This window comes from Vulpes vulpes, chromosome 4 (genome assembly GCF_048418805.1).
Source record: "Vulpes vulpes isolate BD-2025 chromosome 4, VulVul3, whole genome shotgun sequence".
Classification (NCBI taxonomy): domain Eukaryota; kingdom Metazoa; phylum Chordata; class Mammalia; order Carnivora; family Canidae; genus Vulpes; species Vulpes vulpes.
In genome coordinates this window covers 97,700,036-97,707,208 of record NC_132783.1, presented here as the reverse complement: position 1 = coordinate 97,707,208, position 7,173 = coordinate 97,700,036, and positions in this window count along the sequence as shown.

Sequence of the window (7,173 nt, the reverse complement as noted above, 5' to 3'; positions counted from 1 at the left end):
GGAAAGAGAGAGAGAAAATCTTAAGCAGGCTTCATTCCAGCACAGAGCCCATCACAGGGCTTGATCTCATAATCCCGAGATGATGACATTAGCTGAAATCAAGAGTCAGACACTTAACTGACTGAGCCACCCAGGTGCCCCACACACCTCCTGTTTCTGATTCTTACAACAATTCCAGACATATTTGCAGAAGGTCTGCTCCTGCCTCCCTGGGCCCCTGCACCTCCCTTCACTCTACCCTGGGGCTGATCCCACGAAGGACACCCGCACTCACCAGGGGAACAAGAACTGTAGGAACTGGTCAAATTCCAGGGCCCTAGTTGGGCCACGGGGCTAGTGTGAAGTCACTAAGTGTCCACTCACAGGCCCAGTGCCCTTGGTCATCACCTTTCTCTGCCCATCTTATGAGATTCGAGTGGTACAGAGCTGGCTCTGCTCCCTCAGAGGGCATCTTCTTCCTCTTTCTTTTCTGCTTAGGAGCCTAGCAAGGAGAGCAAGGCCTGGTTCTACTGGCTCTGGAAGAGTCCTCTCCATTTCTCATGTTGTACCTCCTTCCATGTGACTACCCAGCATGGGACTGTTCTCTGGCCTGACTTGTCCTGGGTTCAGATAGGCTGCACTCTGGGACTGGGGGCCCATATGTCTCCCTTGGTGTCCATCCTCTCTCCTTTCTGCTGCAGGCAGGAGAGTGAGTGCCTTGCAGGAGTAGGGTTTAGGTAGGGAAACAGGCAGAGCTGGCCTTCTTAAATTTGATTTTTGTTCAGAACCACATCATCCCAGAACTGGCTTGGGCAAACAGCCCCCTCTGTAGTCTGGCTTGTCTCCCTGGAGTTCTGTGTGAGTTGTGGCTACAGGCTTTGCTGATAGTAAAGGACCATTTTACTGATGCCAACTGTGCAAACATGTTCTTTCAGGGAGGCGGGAGGCTGGGCCAAGGAAGGATAGAAGTGGTCCTGAGTTCCCAGGTCGGATGGGACTGGTTTACAACTGTAAACCACAGGATGTTCTCAGCACAGACTTAATGAGGGGAAATAGAATGATGTATTATGATACTTCTTTAATGAGGGTTTCATCCAATAATATTCACTGTGTTTCCATCCACCCCTGCCCAAGCATTTATGGGGAGGTTTGTGCTTGGGATGGGACTAATAATATCCCAGCCTATTAATAACATACAGACTATAAATAAGTTTTTGTCAGTTTCCACAGCTCATGCAAATGACAGCATGGCCTTTCATCCAACCTGGTGGGTATGTTTGAAGGGGTCTTGCTGGGTGTATGAAGAATAAATTCTGGGGAGGCATGAGAAAGACAGGTGGCCTGCTACCAGAGTAGTTGACATGGAGCCACAGCAAGAGACACAGGAGGCAGGTTGGGGGTGGGGGTAGGGTGGAGACAATTAGATAATGTGAACAAAGAGAATATGAAGGACTAGCTTGCCTCCAAAACTTGCTGTCTCTCTGCTATGCCACACTGTCTGGGAGGTAACCATCCTGTTTCCTCTTGTAATCAAGCCCAAGGACAGCTGAGCCACCTGCCCTGCCTGGCAGGGGCTGTCACATGGTGATGACCCACTGTGTCAGCCATTGTGTCTCTTCACTGTCACCACCCCTGGCCAGTTCCCTCTCAGGAAGAACTTGTCTGTTCATACCATCTGACCCTTAAGTAGAGCTCAGGTCAGAAGTTTGCAGACAGTTACTGAGCAACGCGGTAAGCATCATGGAGATAGGAGCAGGGGGCAGTAGACCAGCATGGTTTGTTAGAACCAGAACTAGCGAGGAGCCATCTGTCAGGGATCGGGGTGCTGGCAGTGACAGGAGGTTGGTCTGTGTTGAGGTGACCGATGCAGTGTAAATGTATTGAGGATAGTGGGAGGGACTAGAGAAAGAATGGCAGTTAAAGGAAGGAAAGAAACTCGGACGGACCACAGGTGGGTCTGGGAGCAGTGGCACATCCGGAACTCAGTTTGACTTTTAAATACCAGATAAAGGAATCAAAACTTCTTGGAGAAATGACAGATTCCAGGGCAGGAGCAGGAAAAGTCCTAGATAAGCCTAGTCCACCTCCTTGTGTCAGGAAGTAAGGAGGTGCTCAAGGCCAGACGGAGGAATGTCACAGGATACAAAAGCCAGCCAAACCTGGGACAATCTGACGTCGAAAGAGGTAATGATAGAACGAGACTGTATAACACATCGAGTGAAATAGGAATCCACGGGTCTCTACAGACAGAAGTAAACAAGTGAATCAATAAACAGGGACAAGAGAAAACTTTTGATTATAGTAGGATGCCAACTAATGAGTGGAGAAGGAGTGATGGAATTGCAAAACCCCCATTTGGCCAAGGTCAAGAGTGACATGTGATTCAACAGAGCTATGTCAACGGGCACGAATGTCTGATGAAGAGCAGAATACTTAGAAAATCTCAAAATGCCTCCCCACAAAAGTACTAATTTATCACAAATGAACAAAAGAGTGATCTGGCAATCTGGCGACACCACATTAACCAGGTGATCGAAGTTAATGTCAGCCACAAAGGGACCCATCTAAGTCAAGCATCTAACAGGAGGCTATGACAAGAATGCATCTTCCCTTCTGAGATGTTCCTACAAAGCTGCAGGATTAGAATCTCATCATGAAGAAATCATCAGACAAACCCAGGGTAAGAGCTGTTCTACAGAAGTTCTGGCCTGGAATCTTAGAGAGGGGCTGTTCCAGATTAAAGGAGACAAAAGAGATGCAGCAACTCAGTGCGCCCTGTGATTCTTTCACTTTCACTACACAGAATTGCATTTGGCACCAACAGGCCAAACTTAAATGAGGTCTGAAGATGGGGTGGTAGTGCTAGGTGCACAATAAGCCAGTGGCAGAGGACTGGCACGGAATGGCTGCACTTATCTGCGGTTCCTGGAGTACTCAGCCTCACAGAGACAGGAAGTGGAATGGTGATTACTGGACGGGGCTGGGGGACAGGCGGAAGGACCAGTTGGTGGTAATGCGGACAGAGCTTCAGCTGCGGAAGATGTGAAAGTTCTGGAGATGGATGGTGGTGATGGTTGAATAACAAGGTGAATGTAATTAATGCTACTGGACACCTAAAAATGGTTAAGATAGTAAATTTTATATATTTATGTATTTATATATATATTTAATATTTTTATATATTTTATGTAGTTATATATAATTATTTATATTTTATTGCAATAAAAATCAGGGGAAAAATAGCTTAGTTTTGGAGATGAACAGAGCAGTGTTGAACTCTCAGCAAGGCACATGTCATTGGATGACCTCAGGTGAGTGCTCGTTTCTTTCATTGTGAGTGGAGACAACAACACTGTCTTCCCACAGGGAAGCCCTTTAGTGGAGTGGCTGTAGTGGCCTGCATGTGGCAAGCACTCAGAACAGGCTACCTCCTCTTATCTGATCACTGCGCATCTTTCTGTAACTGCAAGGTGGCTGTCATTTTGCCCAATGCCTCCACCCCCCGCCCCCCATGACCTGCTGGCCATTCAGAGCTCCTAAGCCCGTTCTCATCTTTGCTCCAGGAACTTCTGAGGACTGATAGAGAGGTGGAGTGCATCCCAGCTGAAGATAAATGTAGGACCTTACATACCTGTGCACTCACACCATCTCTGGAGGGCCAAGTATGGACCTGGTACTGGCAGTTGCTGCTGAGAGGGCATCTGGGAGCTTGGAGGGACACCAGTGAGGCGTTCTCCCTGTGAAACCCATTCATACCCTTGGACTATCTTTCCACATACAAGTATTGTCTATGTAAAAAAATAAATACACAAACAGCTCAGTCATTACCAAAGAGGGGCCCCTCTCTCCTTAATGCACTGTCATCTGGCCTTAGTCCCTGGCTTTCCAGCCAAAACTGCTGTGGCCCTTGTTGATGATTTCAATGGATTTCTCCATTTTTCTCCCTCTTCCTGTCAGCTCTGTGGCATTTTGAAACACCACTGCCCATCCCCATCCTGCTTCAGAGAAACCAGGGAAATATATTCGTGATCTGGGGAACTTGTCTTTCATGGCCACTGTTATAATCCTACAGTGAAGTGCACTGCCTGGCATCCTTGTAAGTTTTCAAAACTATTTTTTTGAATTAACAAATCATTAAACAAACAAAATAAAGAAGTATATAATGACTAGCCTTGATGCAAAAAATAATAAAGGCAAAGGCCATCAGTTTTTATTTTTATTTTTTTATTTTTTAAAAATATTTTTTAAATTTATTCATAAGAGACAGAGACACAGGCAGAGGCAGAAGCAAGCTCCATGCAGGGAGCCTGATGCAGAACTCGATCCTGAGACTCCAGGATCATGCCCTGGGCTGTAGGCGGCGCTAAACCACTGAGCCACCCGGGCTGCCCGGCCATCAGTTTTTAAATAAAGCAGTCCTGGATGGGGGATTATATTATTGTGTTGTAAAATGTTACCAGTGGAGAAACCAGGTAAATATGAAAGTTTACACAGGTGCTCTCAGTATTATTTCTTACAACTATATGTGGATAAAATTATTCCAAAATAAAGAGCTTAATTTAGGTAACTTGGGAAGTACAAACCCAATCTGTCAGATGAAGACAAATCTATTAATTGGGGGATCATTAATGGACAAGTCAATCAGATTTCATTAGAAGATTGGTCAGGGCATTTTTTAGTTCCATGCTGCAAATATGCAAATAAATCAATATACATAAAAGTAGTATGTACTGGGCAGCTGTAGCTCAGGGGTGCATCATGTACCTAATGAACTTGTAGCTATAAGAGGCAGGAAAATAGATTTTTAATAGCATCATATGGTTGATGTTGCCTGCATTTGGCAAAGTCTTACAAGAAGAGATGAGATCAGAGAACCCTTATATGACAAAGGCCTCCATGCAATGATCAGATTAAACATGTGGTGCTCACAAAAACTTCGGCTGGACAAATGGCTCAGGGAAAAAAAATGTAAGGCTTAGCTTTTATACAGAAGCCCCATAGACTCAAAGTTTCTTTCATTTTTTTTTAAGACTTTTATTTGAGAAAGAGAGGGGCTGGGGAGGGGCAGAGGGAGAGAGAGAAGCAGACCCCCTGCTAAGCAAGGAGCCTGATGTGGGGCTTGATCCCAGGACCCCGAGATCATGACCTGAGCTGAAGGCAGATGCTTGACTGACTGAGCCACCCAGACGCCCCAGACTCAAAGTTTCAGTCAAGAGAGAGGTATGCGAGCAAGGAAGCAAAAGAATACAGCAGATTTATGAGTTGGGTCTCAAAAAAAATTGTGAGCGTGGCTTCTAGCCCATGTTGCTGGCTGGAATCTGTCAGGTAAAACTCCTACTACATTTAGAAGATAGCCATTCTGATCCAAACCCCCATGATCCTCAGGCTCCAAAAGTCTTAGCTCCAAACTTAAAATGACCCTAGGGGCTCTAGTCTCCTACAGCAGGATGAGGATTGAGAAAGCTGAACAGCCTCTCAATTCAGATTCTCCAAGAGTGTGGTGTAGCCAGTGTGTTGGGAAAAGAAACACAGTGGCAGTGGAAGAACGTCAATAGAGGGTGGTGCTAGAGGCCACAGAGAACACATCAGGCTGAGCCGGCCTACAGGGGACACCTGCCATTCCTAGGTTAAGTGGCTTCACAGCAGAGCTGCAGGGTTCTTCCCCTTTCTAGTTACTCCCCTGTTAGGGATTAGGTGGGATATTAGGCGGATGACTTTTCTCTCTTTAGCTCTGAGGTCTAATAGAGGAGGAGGTCCCTAACCGCTAATGCAGAGACCTCCTAGGCCTTGAGCTAGAGGAGGCCACTAGATGGTACTTTGAGATCACTTTCCATGAAGCAGGATTAGGATCTCTACAGGAAGACACCATATATTCAGTGGTTGGGAGGGCACGCTGAGGTAGCCTTCTGGACCTCACCCACATTTGGTTCTCTTCTCCTTCTGGGCATATGAGTGTATGTACCTCTCTGTGCCCTTGCAGTTAGGTAGGCCCCGTGCCTACTTGTGGCCAATGGGCTTCGAGTGAAAGCCACAGGCCTGCAGGCCGTGTCATTCATACCTCACGTGAGACCTTCCGTGGTTCTCTTCCTCTGCTGTGCTCTTATGGAAGAGGTCGTGGGTTCAGATGAAGGACTAAAAGATTAAAGCGGCCAGAATGCTCAATGTCGCCTTGAAGAAGACTTGCCCTGGAGTGTTGCCTGGATCACAGCCATTTTGTGTCAGTGAGAAACTTGTGTGAGGCTGATAAGGTTTTGGTGTTTCTTTGTTCACGTACTGTAGCAGAAACAATCCATCACTAATGCTGCTCCAGAGACCAAGTGGCAGAGTTGGGATGTGAACTTTGAGCCTTGAACCAGCACACTGTGTGAGCTCATAGGATTGTTGTGAGGTTCGCCATCATTACGATTCCGGGTCAGGCTGAGTCTGACAAACTTCTCCCGCCTGCCTACAAAATCCCCTCTATGGAGACCTAATGCTGCTCCCATAAGAGAGCTCCATAAGCTTTGTCACATTCAAATGCCCACCCTGACCATTGTTTAACCCCTACCATAGCCAATCTAATGTTCTTGTAGGGGGATCAAAATGATTTTCTCTTTACCCTTTGAGTACCCAGCTGAGACCTCTGTAATAAAAGACAGATTAACAAGAGAAAACCGGAAGCGTCTTAACATGTATACCTCATTAGCCATGGAGACACCCAGGGAAAAATAAGGAACTCCCTGAGGTGGCTTAGAATTCAAGATTAAATACCGGCTCAATAGGGAAAGAGGAGGGGTAGGTAGGTAGGTCCCTTAAGGGAGAGTCAGTGATTTTTAGGAAAGATGAGCGGGCCTTTATAGAAGAATAGATGGGAGGTGAAATAGTTTGTGATGAAGTTTGTCAGGGTGTGGGGTTGACTTCTAGTCTCTTCTCTTGTGGTGAGAGTCAGTCCTCCCTGGTTGATGAACCTCCTGGGAGAGGATCTGTGACGACTGTGTTCCTTTTAGGGTATCTGCCTTTAAGCAAGTAAAAGGAATTCAGTGAAAGCCTCTCTTTATTTGCTGTTTCTCAAGTGCCTGCAGCTCTAAGTAATCCATGTATCAAAAAGGCAAATTTGGGGGTAGCCTATCTTGAATTCCTGCGGTCATATTTTGAGGTGGCATACTTTACTACCCTTCGCTCTCTCATTTAAAACTTGAAGCTTTATACATTGAT